Below are 12,501 nucleotides of genomic sequence, written 5' to 3' on the forward strand. Positions count from 1 at the left end.
GCCACACAGACGAAGGTGGTTCGCAGGTCGTATTCCAGCTTGATTGGATCATAATTATTCTGCTGTCGATGTCCTTTTGTCCTCCGGGGCTGGTATACAAACGCAGCTTCTACCTTATACCAGTAATTGTCCATTTCAGCAAGTGATGCCTTTTTAATCACAACTCTCCCTCTCATTTTCTCCTTCTCTCTCTGCCTCTGCATTTGTTCCCTGCTGGTTGTTTGTCTGAATTATAATCTTAGCCTCTTGGTTAGATATTTGTCGAAAGCTTCATCAAGCACAGCCAGGGTTCAATTACAATAGCCATCTCCCTCCTCTGTCTTTCTCTTATCACTCCACACCAGTCGTAAAGTGAACACAAACGCACACATACACGGAGAAAATAAAAATAAACCCCACTTAAGCACACACACATTCTGCTTGTCATGCCATCATCACCGAATTGCCTCAACTGCAACTTGGCATCTGGGGGAGACACCTGCCACTCATTCTGGCAAACACAGGGAGAAGGTAACAGAGCAGGGAATGTGAGAGGGGGAGGGAAAAGGAGAGGATGGGATCCAGAGAGGGGAGGAATGGGCAATATCTTACTTAAAGGGAATGAGGAGCTCCTAAAACATGAAAGCCAAGACTAGGCAAGAGAGGCACAGCATGGCGTTGTGGGAGGAAGTGAGCGCAGCGAGTGAGACTGAGCTAAAAGAGGAAGATGGGGGTGACAGGGATCTACTACGAAGCGTAGACCATTATATAGTTTGCTGTGGAAATGTCTGTCTGCACAGAACACAACTGTGACTTCTAACGAATCGCTAACTAATTCTATGACCTTCTGTGACGCGAGTCAGATAAACAATCGCAAACTGATTGACACAAATGAATACTCAACTTGCAGAAAAACTCACAGTCACACTGAAACACTCTCTTGTGCACCCAGGTGCGCACACACATGCACGCAGGCCGCAGGCGCACACACCCACATACAGAGACAGATAATCAAAACAAATTAAACAGCAGTGGAAGGATTAAACCACAAAAAAGCTGGTGAAAAACTGAGTAAGACAGGAGAAAACACAAAAGTGGAATTTTACAAAAATGAGGAGGAAGAGAGAAGGGGTTTGAGAGGGACGACGGCTAGCTCAGACACCCCATATAGATGCGGCTGCTCTCTTGTTGGTGGTTGATTTAGCTTAGCATAATCCCAAAGATCATTTAGCGTTGCTCATTGAAATGGTGATAAATCTCTGGCTGAGTTAATGAGAGATTTAAACGGCGTCATTGCCTGAAAGACACAGCTGAAATATCTGTGCACTATATAATCCTTCCCTCTCATGTAATATAGTACATAACCATTACATCCATCTTCATATTGCAGACAAATCAGGTCAATATTGCCGGCTCCGCACCATTGATCCTCTGTGGCCAAGGAATTACTATTTTGTAGCCTTGTAAGTTTCTTTTATTTAAAGCCCTACTTTTACGACCCAAAAACTAGAACAAATCAAATCAAGCTGACAGAAAACTCCCAGGCCGAGTATGGGTAACATCTTTAAAGTTGGGGTAAAGATGCAATCAAGACAGAATACGAAAGCCCCAATAAGAATATATTCATCCCAATTCATTAATAGTCTTTTAAATGTAATCTTGTCATTAGTGCACATGCACCTATAGTCTTTTTTTCTGTGTATAATAATAGGACACTGCAGACTCTTTAACCTCAGTATCCCCATCACAGCGGTGTCAGCTTTTAAGCAGCAGTGAAGCAAAGTGGTAAAAGTTGAAAGAAAAGTCGATGTTCATTATCACGAAGCACCCTAAGTGGTCCCAGTGCACCCAAATCTGAGCGGACTTGTTTAAAAAGCTGTTTTTTTTTTTTTTTAAAGGTATCTAGGAATCGCACAATTAGCACCAGCCCTGTTTAGTCTATTATTGCCGCCTGGTCTTGTTCTCTTTTGCAGTCCAGCTTTCCGACATCTGTTCAGCACTCAACATACTGGCCCAGTAAAAATAAATGTTAAGGGCGGAGGCAGATGCACACACTGTTGAGCGACCAAGAGAGAAAATGCAAAAATAACCTCTACCCTCTTTGCATGCAGTAATTGGGTCATTTGAAAGGCTGAGCTTATCTCAACACTAATCAAGCACTAATTATACTCAGAAAAACTTTGCCCACCCCTCCCTCCCATATACACACACTCTGCACATGAATAATCAGATGATGCAGGTCACAGCTTTCCCTATTTAACTCCTGCCTATTAGCGGAGGAAAGATGTGAGCGAGAGTACAGTTGTGCTGCCTGCTGCACTCTGTTTCGTCCTGCTTCACTGAAACCACGCTGACAAACACAGGCCGACAGGGTGACATGTGTCAATGGGAAACAGGGGCGATGTTCTGACTTCAATGAGGAGGTGCGGCACCTCCTCCTCAGACATGAAACCCTAATGCACTCAGGCACACCAGGACACAGGAAGCTGAGACCCACACAATCCTTGCTTGGCACAGAAACAGAATGTACACATTATTTTGATCATGAAATAACTCAAAAACTGTTTATTACGAAAATGAAGGGGCAAATATTTGGTCTAAGAATACGAGAACTGCATTTAACTGCTTATTTCTGAAATACTAAGAGGTTGATGATGATTAAATGCTAATTTGTGCCACTTTTCTCTCACTTTGTATTCCTTGGCATATTATCTGAGTCTTGAGCTACTCATTAAAAGTGAACCTTGTTTTTTGTAAAATAAATAATGTGATTATAGTCCTCATAAAACAATAAACACTACTTACCGAATACTTTGGGTACGTGGTAACATAACAATCTCTAAAATCTGAAAGTTGTTTCTTTGACGTCACCTATAGGTTTCTGAGAAGTCATTGTGAAGCTCAAAGTGTGGAGCCTCGGCCATTTTAGCAGTAACACCGTTACATCGACCCAAGACAGCACCCTCCTGTGACTCAAAGGGGCTAAACCCCTGAGAGTGCTTCACTTTAACTGCTAAGGTAATTTAAATGAGCTATAACATTTGTTGTTCATTCGTAAAGTTAGGCATTTTAACATAGGGGTCTATGGAGATTGATCCTATTTGCTGCCATATAATGACCTGCATTTCCACAAAGACTTCAGTGCTGCTTGGTAGGGGAACACATGTGTGTAAGTATTTCGTGGATAACAATGAGCACTCTGAAAATGATGAAAAAGTACACTATTCCAAACAATAACACACAAGTTTTCAAGCATAAATGCAGATGCAACGTGCAGTGTGTTGTTTTTCTTTAGTCTACCAACTACCTTTTGCAGTTGACAGTAACGTGTGTGTGTGTGTGTGTGTGTGTGTGTGTGTGTGTGTGCTGAAATGTGGTCCTGCAAGTACACACACACACACACACACGCACACACACACACACACACACACACACACACACACACACACACACACACACACACACACACACCACACACACACACACACACACCCCCATTGGAGCTAATTCACAGGGATGTTACAGCTGACTGACCCTGATCTGGCAGGAGGCATCTGTGTCTGCCGAGATGGTGTGTATGAGTGTCAGTTTTAACATCTGTGGAGTGTGTGAATGAGCGTGCACTCACACTCTCTCCACAGCAGATGTAGTCGAGGTGCTGGTTGCCCCCCTGTGTCTTGCGATGACTGGATCTGGAACGTTTTTTGGCAGAAGCCCTTAGTGGAGAGCGAGGAGAAATGAGCCTGTCCAACCGGCCAATGAGAAGTGCAGCATGGGGTCCGAGTGGGCTCTTCTCTTAATAGCTGTTAGGCCAATTTCCCCAGCATGAGGAAAATATATGTTCCTGTTATTGTGACTACATCATTCCCTGCTCTCTCCTCTACACTGCAGGTATGAATCACCCTTTGTCACCCTCCCCCGCTCTCCTCCCTGTTGTTCGTTTAGTTTCCCATCTGTCTCTATTCTTTCACACACACATACGGGTTTTGGGCCGAGGGCGACACCGTACTTCCGGTATCCGCCATTTCACACGAGGTGCAACCAGAATATCATAGTCTATTGCCTTAATCAATATAGTCAACTCTAAAATACCACCTATATGCATTGGCATGATAATATTATTGTGACAAGTGGGGTATTCACCTGGTGTTTCCAGAAGATAGACGTAGATGCTGCCAAAATCGACCGAAGGCCACTTTCGAGAGTCGTTTTTCCATACATCTGCAGGCAGTCAGTAAGGGCAATCGGACAACCCACACAGCTCTAGTTTACGCTGGTAACGACCTAGAGCACACCCCTCAAGTCCAGAGATGTAATCCGAAGACATGCAGCGATTTCTTCGGTCGTTAATTCAGAAAAAAAACCTAGTGCGCTCTGCCTGGCTACGTTAGCTAGCTGTTTATATTAGCACCTCCAGGATATTAGCACCTCCAGGAAAATGGCGTATTTATATATATATATATATGGCGCGCGTTGCATTGTGGGTAGCTCGTGACGTCACTGTGTGTGAAAGAATTACAAACACTGCTTTTCACGGCGATGACTGTCTGCGCTCCCACACCTTGTTTCCACACTATTTGTTTTTGAGGCTCTCGGAGAAAAGAGAGCAGGAAGGAGGCAGAAGGCGAACAAGATGAAGTGTTACAAATCCAAATCTCCAGAATGACAAGTGAAGTGAGCGATGTCAGCACAGTGACATGTCCAAGAGATCATCCGTCAACGGGCTGTTTTGTTGGATCACACGCTGTTGCAGCACACGTGCCTTCGACTGGGCCTTTTACAGGCAGGCATGGGCCATCTTTCAGTCTGATTGGCCAAAGCAAGCGGGGGAGATGGGCATCAAGTCCCTCATTAAACAGGCTCCCCATAGAGAATAATTTGAAGGACTACAGAACTGTCAGAGCTTGATGCGATCAGTTTCGTTCCAAAATGAGTTATCCAGCACCTGACAAATGTGAAACCTCCAGCAACAAAAAGATGACTGCATATACAGTGTAGTGTGCTGGAATGAAATTGCCTGATCAACCCTGTCTATCTAAATCCAGAGCGTCACACTGAAATGTTTCTAATGGATTACAGCTGACTGCAGTTTTAAGCGTTCTCACCATTAGCACGATATTAGTGGAGCAAAGTGCTACACTTTCCCCTGTCCGGCTCGCTTTTAACTTTTTGACGTTTTTCACACTGTGGCGCTGGAGGAAAATACACTCAGGTGGAATGACAATGAAATAGTGGAGGGAAGACATCCGTCAGGAAATATGAGAAGGGCAGTGAAAGGGAGAGGAAGGATGTATGACAGGCGAACAGGCGGCGTCACAGCTCTGCTCCATCAGCTAAAGAGAGATGAATGAAGCGAGAAGAGCATGTCGGTTAAACTTCCTCAATCAGTCATCGGAGCGGGCTAATCTGAAGGTTGCTGGTTAAACTCCCGCACCTGTCATAGTGTTTGGCTCCTGTGAAGGTTAGAATCATCTGGAAATATCTCGTCCGGCTCTTCTTCTGTTATCTAATTTGTTGCACTGTATTTCCTCTGTGGCTCCTGCTCTGTTTATTTCCTAACTACCTTTTTGGTTTTGATCATGAACCTGTTTGCTCTCCAATTTTCGAGGGCTTGTTTTTCTATTTTTATAATATAAACTCCCCGGGATGATGATAGGTACACGTCCTGCATCTCTTGACACAATAAAATAACAAAGGATGCAGTAAACTCACCATTGATTTGTGTAGCGGATGCACCCTATTTACTCCCTGATAATAGGAGGCTCCAGATTATATTCAGAGGTGTGTGTTTGTACATTTAATAACACCAGACAACACTCAAAGAAATAACTCATTGGATTAACTCAATTTTATTGTTGGCAGGTTTTCCATCCAATAAATATATGTGGCACAAACTCAAACTAATGGCATCCATGCAGTATAATGTAAATGAGTTAGTCCAACTCAAATTTTTCAAATAGAGTTTAAGTAAAATGATAACATTACCTTTATGAATTTAAATAATGCTAGTCCACCTAAATCCTATTTAATTAATTGAAAATGAAATAATGAGGTTAAATATAATTTAATAAAAATGTGTTACACATGATAGAAAACATGGTTTATTTTTTTTTATTTTTAAATTCACATTATTCAAAACAATCCTCCATTCAATACAGTCTTTTTAAAATGAATGAATTCACACTGAAAGATGAAAAAACATTTCTGAAAGATAATACCATTTTAAAATGGCAGAGAAATGGAAACTCCTATAATTAACTTACAAATCTCCCTTTGCCAAATACAATGAATACAATATAACAGGGGTATGCACTGCTCTTCTAACAGGACAATAACACATAACATAAAGAGTGCACTGCAAACACCAACATATGGAAATAGTGTTACAGTGTGTTGAAACAAATACAGAAAAGCACAGAACAAATGATTGATATAACGGCTCAATCTGCTCTGATTAGGAAACTCGTGAATAAAATGACAACAATGAACTCATGAGTCACTTCTTTTTCACATTTCAATCGAACAACTTGATCTTCAGACTTTCGATTTTACCATTCAGCTTGTGCCCATCCAGATTCATCACTACCTTCTGCATGAACTCGAAGGTGTGTTTGAGGTTGTCCGGAAAGCTCAAATCCAGGGCATAAATAAGTCCCAATAGCATGACAAACCCCACAATCACGCTGCCCAAGTTGTCCATGACTATATTGCCTTCGATGACAATTCCCACGTCCTCTGGCTGCCCATCCACATCTCTTTGAAGTGTGTATATGCCCATGACTGTGTTTGCCATGTCCCTCTTGGCATCTTCAGAGGCAGAGGCCTGAACAAAGACACAAACATACAACATATGTGTTAACTAAAACCTGAATTACTACATTTTATAGAAGCAGATTTACTTATGTGGCTCTCCTAATTGATCAAAACAGTTTTAGACTAACCCTCTGGTATCACTCAAATGTACTACCCTATTTGGCCACTCAGGATAAAAATGTCCACTTTCAAAAACTTGAATGATAAAATGATATGATACAAATATTATATTTAAATATTTTTCCCCCACACTTTTTGGGAAGTGTGGGAACATTTTTTAAATGGACAATTAGGGTAATTTGTACAGTGTATTCGAGACCGATTAGAAAAATTGAAATTCCAAAAAGTATCTAGAAAAAACACAAAATCATTATAGCCAAATCTGATGTGAAAAATTACCAATTTGGACAAAAATGTCCGAGTGATACCAGAGAAGGTTAGGACCTCCAACACAGAACTAAATTAAGCTTGAAAGAAAATGTTTGCATAAATAAGTTATAAAGATATATTCCTGTATGTTCTGTTTGATTATCAACGTTATCTTATTTATTAATTCAGGTATTATTTGTTTACGTCCCTACTTAATAATGTAATTTGTTGTTATTCCTGTAGTTAATTATGCATTTACCTACTTATTTCGATATGTATTTGATTATTTATTCTTTAATAATTTATTTCCTTGATTTATGTGATTATGTAATTATTCCTTTAACAATTTAGTAATTGCTGCATTCACATACCTTTTTAAACATGAATCTATTGATTAATATATTTCAGCATTTATTTATTATTTTATTTATGTATTTATTCAATTATTTATAAGTTCTTACATATGTATTCATGTCCATATTTATTTATTCATTTATAGATGTATTTATATATAAATGTAAATATTTATTTCAGCATTCATTTATTATTTGTATTTATTTCCAGATATATTCATGTTTTAATTCACATTTGTATTTATCAATTGTATTCCTATGTTAATTTATAGATGTATTTATATCTGTATAAATGTATTAATTCACTTTTTTCTATATTTATTTTAACACTTGCCCGATGAAATTACTTCTGTATCTATTTATTATTATTTTTTTATTTCTGTATTTATTCATTCTTACATATATTCATTCCTATATTAATGTATAGATTTATTTATTTCTGCATGTATTTATGATATGTGATAAGATATTTAGATGTAAGCAGGGATAGGGTTGTGTGCCATATAATTTTCTTATTATAAATGTAAGTAATGGTGGTTATAATTGTGGGTAACACTGTTAACCAATACATTGAAAACATATTGTGATAAACATACCTGATACTCCTTAAAAAAGAGTCTGGATCCTCGTTGAGGTAGATCGCGATGCTTCGCAGGATGTACCCCCCTCTTGATGTGGATGTTTTCAAACTAAAGCAGGGGCGATAAATCAAAGACAATTAAGCACAATGCATGTGCAACAGAGCAGGTAGTTTACAACGTAGAGGGCTGTATCTGTCGTGTGTGTCCCTAAGCAGGACTCCTTACACCTACATTTCCACAATAAGCTATTGCCTTAAAAACACTATAAAAGCAGACAATTTCTTAAATGTGTTCATATGATCATGGACAAAAACAATACAGTGAAAAACGAGGTTCTCTGCATTTATACTAACCGAATCTGATATTGCAAGGGCTTCCTTGATTTTGTGCCCCTTCACTCCTCCTTTGGTCTTGAAGATCTTCAAGAGCTTGTCTGAGAAGTGGTCCAGCTGCCACATGAACTTTGATTGAAGTGGTGATGTTGTGATCCTCAAAAACTCCGCATTCACCTTAAAAATATTATTAACAAGCACAATACAACCAATTGTTACTTGTTAATTCTACTGGCTTTGGTGTTAGCTGTTTAGCATGAGTTTTGTATGTGTGATTTAAAAGTTTACTCCATGTGTCAAACGAACATGGGCAATCAGTATATGGACATGGATAGCGACAACTGCCCCTTAAATGTGCATGTGTCTGCCGGAAATGTTTTAACAACAAATACCTGCTAGCTAGTTCCAAACTGCAGTGTTTGCACTGCCACATGCATAACCTGAAAAAGAGAAAAAAAGAGAATTAGCAATTGACACTGAACAACTGACAATGTCACAGATCAGCTTATGCAAGTAATGTGAAAGTAGCCGTGTACTTACCATAAATAAGAGGTTGCCCCAAGATGCTTGTTAATGCTGATCAAACTGCAAAAGACAACATAAATATATTAGAGGTGTGATTAAAATGCTTATATATTTGAATTTTCACAGACAACACATAATTGCCTAAGATTGCACAACCCAAAAAAAAAATGATAACAGATCACACTTTAAAATTAAGAGTCTAGTAGACATGTTTTATAAAGCAGGCCTACGTTTCTGCACAACTCTGGGTGCCTGCTTGTGAGTGAGGTAACCCATACAAGATTCACATATATATATATCTCATTATTATATTAAATATTTGGCAGTAAAAAACTAAACTCAACTGAACTCCTACAGAAACGAGTGGCTCCGCCTGTCCTCCTCTGCCTGCACTAAGGCCAGGAGAGAGATGGACAGACCTGCTGAGCTTTATGATAGAAAATGGCGGCGCTTACTCTTTGCATTTTTTGGTTGAATTTAAACTGAATTTCGGTGTACTGTGTTCAATGACAATAACGTTAAATCGAATGTAATATAATCTAATGATCTCCATTATCCAGTATTCAATGCTAACCGTATCTAGCAAGCTAGCTAACAAACCAGTTATCCAGCTAGCTAGCTTTACCTCGTGCACTTGAATTACTCTTTGCATTTTTTGTTGAATTTAAACTGAATTTCGGTTGTACTGTGTTCAATGACAATAACGTTAAATCGAATGTAATATAATCTAATGATCTCCATTATCCAGTATTCAATGCTAACCGTATCTAGCAAGCTAGCTAACAAACCAGTTATCCAGCTAGCTAGCTTTACCTCGTGCACTTGAATTACTCTTTGCATTTTTTGGTTGAATTTAAACTGAATTTCGGTGTACTGTGTTCAATGACAATAACGTGACATCTAATTTAATATAATCTAATGATCTCTACTATCCAGTATTCAATGCTAACCATATCTAGCAAGCTAGCTAGCTTGCTGTTTAGACCCAACTAAAAACGGAGCAAAATATAACACGGTGGTTTCAAATATTCTTGTCGATATAATGAAAAGGCATTAGGCCTACTTGGAAACAGGGAACATTCTAAACTACTAGAAAAAACAAATACTTACCAAATAATAGACTTTCCACCGTCAGTTTCACACCGTCAGTGTTAGACAAAAGGCGGCAAATGACAGAACGGATCTTGTGCATGCGCAAAGGTGATGTGCAAAGGGGCGGTCCCAAATGAAAACAATTCATTTTGAGTTGCTCTGTCTTAAATACATTTAATAAGTGAATTGATTAATGTAATTTGTGTTACACTAATGAACTATACTTAGGTTTATTTCTTAAATAAAAATATTTAAGTAAAGTGAAACAATTATTAATGTGTCAAGTCTAAGAAGGGCTTGAATCGTTTTTTTGAGTGAACTTTACTGCTTATTTATTTTTCTGCAGTTACCGCCAACAGCTGATCTTATTAGATTGCGTCCTACCTCTTTTCAAATGACCTCATTTGAAAACTGTCTTAGTTAGCCATGCCGGAGAGGTTTTTGACATTAGTTAAATGTTTTGAAAATACACTTATCATATTTGGGATTTCATGTTTTACATTTTCAGATACTTCTTCAACAAATGAATTATATTAGATCCAACCTCAACATAACCTTAATTTCACTAAAATGCTCACCTGTGGGTCTCAAGGACTCACTACATTGAGAACCTATTAGCATCACTGCACTCCACTGAATATATCTCTCTCGCCTGTATGATTTAAGAGTGGCTTTGAAAGTTTGCAGCTTCAATGGCAGCTTTTCAGCTTGCCTTCACAGCAGGTACAATGGATTCCAGTGATGACTCAGTCCCAGCATAATCATTTCTCAACACATTCACAGAAGCCTCTGAAACCACTCCTGCAATACAACCGTCTTCTCTTCTCTTGAGCTTCATGTTCTCTGTCCTCACTTTGACATTAAATCTCTGCCTGTGTTTTATTGGTGATCTGAGAGGATAGAAGACAGATACAAAAAAGTCAAAAGACGGCACACTGGCATTATGTGTCACATCCTGGCCCTGGCTGATCGCCTCACTCCCTCACCTGTGTATTTTCGCTAGTGATGTTACGTATTGCGCCGAGGCTTCGGAGCGTGTGTCGAGTAATCCCCGAAGATTTTTGTGAAAGCATGTATCGAGGCTTGTATCGTTTTGTGCCAGTGACGTCATCGATGACCAAACGAAGCCTCGCTGCCTGTCGATACCACGTGGACTGCTTCACGAAGCGATTCAGATCGGTTGAACCGTTGAACCACAACGCTCATATTACCCATGGATGTATAATAAGAACCATATTACCCCTCCTGTACCCGGGCCCGGTGACACGATGGAATCAAGAGAGCTCAGACCCTCACTTATATAGAGGTCGGAACATGTCCATAACGTATAAATAGATACAAGCATAAATAAATGTAGGAATAAAAACATGAATAAATACAGAAATAAATACAGGAATAAATATGTTCCAGTGTTTTCAGAGAGCTGTAGTGTGTGTGCTGTGGCTCAGCTGGAAAGCAGTTGACTCACGAACGCAGGGTCTCTGGTTCAACGACTGAACAATACGTATTTTTTGTTGTTTATAAAAGCTACAGCTAAATGAGACAATGTAGTTAATAAATGTATTCTTTGATATGGTTTAGCCTTTCTCAGGCTACAACATGGTTACGTTTATGAAGGAATGCAAATCCCTCTTTGCAATGTTTACCAGCCCTCCTTAGGCTTTTCAATCACAATCATTCAACTGGAATAAAAACAATATTGTTAACATGAAGATATGATTTCATGTTCGTTGTTTAGAGTTATTCTAAGGCTTTACTCATTGGGAACTCGGTATGAGATAGAGCACACTGTTGAGATGTCCAATCTACCTGTTTTTACACACTTTTGACCAACATGGGGTTTGTGTTCAAATGAAGCCCATTGAGCAGCATCATGAGATGAACCTTTTGTGAACCAATTGCTGGAAAGCTTCAAGCTTCATAAGGCCCGTTCACTACAGCAGCTTTTGGCGATTTGTCCACCGCTTCCAGCGCGGTCTCCGCCCATTGACTTTGAATGGGGATGACGTCACTTTCCCTCGCTTGTCGCCGAACTGCATTGGGGGGGCGAGGCGAAGATTTCCAGGATTTCCAGGATGTTCAGGATTCCAAAGTTGAACAATGTTCAACTTTTGAGGCTGAGCTGGAAGCGATAGCCAATCAGATCCGTGTTTATGCAAATCTGACAGTTCAACCGCGTGCAAGCAGGGAGAGCCAGACCACAGTTCATTTCCTCATATTCCAAACGAGAAATGACGGTAGCAAATCACCCGGTTCTTTACGACCAGACTATTTACCGGGATACAAACCGGAGGAGCCAGGCTGGAGGGAGGTGCCAGAGACAGTGGGTGAAACTGGTAGGTTTTCGCCTGTTTGGGGAGTTTATATATATATATTGCTCGCATAAAATCCCCGTTTTTTTTGCTTTGTATGTCGGGGGCGGGAGATTCATGTGATTGGTTGTGGTCGTGTTGCTCG

The 12,501-nt window shown here is 39.7% G+C and overlaps 1 protein-coding gene and 1 long non-coding RNA gene across 2 annotated transcripts in view; both read right to left on the minus strand.

Annotated features, from left to right (window-relative positions):
* Positions 1–12,501, minus strand: part of LOC117534418 (reticulon-4 receptor-like 1) — an 80,194-nt gene that overhangs the window by 8,768 nt on the left and 58,925 nt on the right.
* On the minus strand, positions 8,176–10,361 carry LOC117534421. Its single transcript, XR_004567197.1, has 5 exons — positions 10,063–10,361; positions 8,968–9,012; positions 8,820–8,867; positions 8,449–8,604; positions 8,176–8,203 (listed from the first exon to the last, which is right to left on the minus strand). It is a non-coding gene; the product is annotated as an uncharacterized LOC117534421 (long non-coding RNA).

Source organism: Gymnodraco acuticeps, unplaced genomic scaffold, assembly GCF_902827175.1.
Source record: "Gymnodraco acuticeps unplaced genomic scaffold, fGymAcu1.1, whole genome shotgun sequence".
Taxonomy (NCBI): Eukaryota; Metazoa; Chordata; class Actinopteri; order Perciformes; family Bathydraconidae; genus Gymnodraco; species Gymnodraco acuticeps.